Raw genomic sequence first — 1,320 nt, forward strand, 5'->3', positions numbered from 1 at the left:
ACTTAGAAAAATACTAAGCAACCTATCCATCGATCTCTGGTTCCTCATAATGCACTTACCAGAGCTTCTGGTTACAAGACCAGAGCCTCTGGTTCAACTTTCATACTTAGAAAAATACTAAGCAACCTATCCATCGATCTCTGGTTCCTCATAATGCACTTACCAGAGCTTCTGGTTCAACTTTCATACTTAGAAAAATACTAAGCAACCTATCCATCGATCTCTGGTTCCTCATAATGCACTTACCAGAGCTTCTGGTTCAATTTTCATACTAAGAAAATTACTAAGCAACCTATCCATCGATCTCTAGTTCCCTTCCCAACAATGCTTCTAGTGCATTTATAAAAAAATAAATCTAAGGAATTCCTATTCCCTTGCCTCTGGTGCTTCTAACCAAAGCTTCTAATACCACATACACACTTTATAGCTTTATGGGATTTCTATCCCATTGCCTCTGATCCTTCTAACCAGAGCTTCTGGCGCCACTCAAACACTTAGAAATTTTATGAAATTTCTATCCCATTACCTCTGGTCCTTCTATCCAGAGCTTCTGGTCCAACATGGACACTTAACAAGATAAGGGTTTTTCTACCCAACGTCTCTGGTCTTTCTAGGGCAATGGATATTCATAGTGAGTATAACACATAAAATCGTGCTTTTCATAACAATTTCTTTATGGGAGCATATCTCAGGTAGAGACGATTAAGGTCTTCTTATTATATGTAAGTTAAACACAGGTGATCATACTCTGTTTAATCGACATATAATAATGTGACCCACTTTTAATTCATATGATTCCAAATTCTTGAAAATTCCTTTTTGAAAATCTTTGGTTATAGTCGATGGTTTCTTAAGGAAAACCAATGTTCTCTATAACTGAAGCTTTGATACCAAATCTGTCACACCCCGCTAAAGCGGAAACGCAAGATGTAACAGGCAAGCGAGTCACATCAACAATTAATAAATAACACCTTTAAATTTTACAAAATAAAACGAGTTTAATAGCATAACCAAAATTTTATAAAATTCTTCATTTACAAAACTTCTAATTCGAACTTAATCAGCTTTGCCACGAGTATGTTCCCAAGTGAAACAAATCTTACTTACGACCTGAAAAACATGGAACATAAAATGAGTCAACTACAAAGAGTTGGTGAGCTCACGTGTTTTCACATGCATAAAACATTTTAATGCATAAACCAAATATTTGCAAACTTATGCGAATTCTTTTGCACTTAATAAATGTAAATCTTCCACGATGTAAAAACTTGAGACGCTACTGAGCCTTACCTGACCAACTTTGCCCATTATTTTACGAAC

This window comes from Cynara cardunculus (assembly GCF_001531365.2).
Source record: "Cynara cardunculus var. scolymus isolate 2C chromosome LG 11, CcrdV1, whole genome shotgun sequence".
NCBI classification, from domain to species: Eukaryota; Viridiplantae; Streptophyta; class Magnoliopsida; order Asterales; family Asteraceae; genus Cynara; species Cynara cardunculus.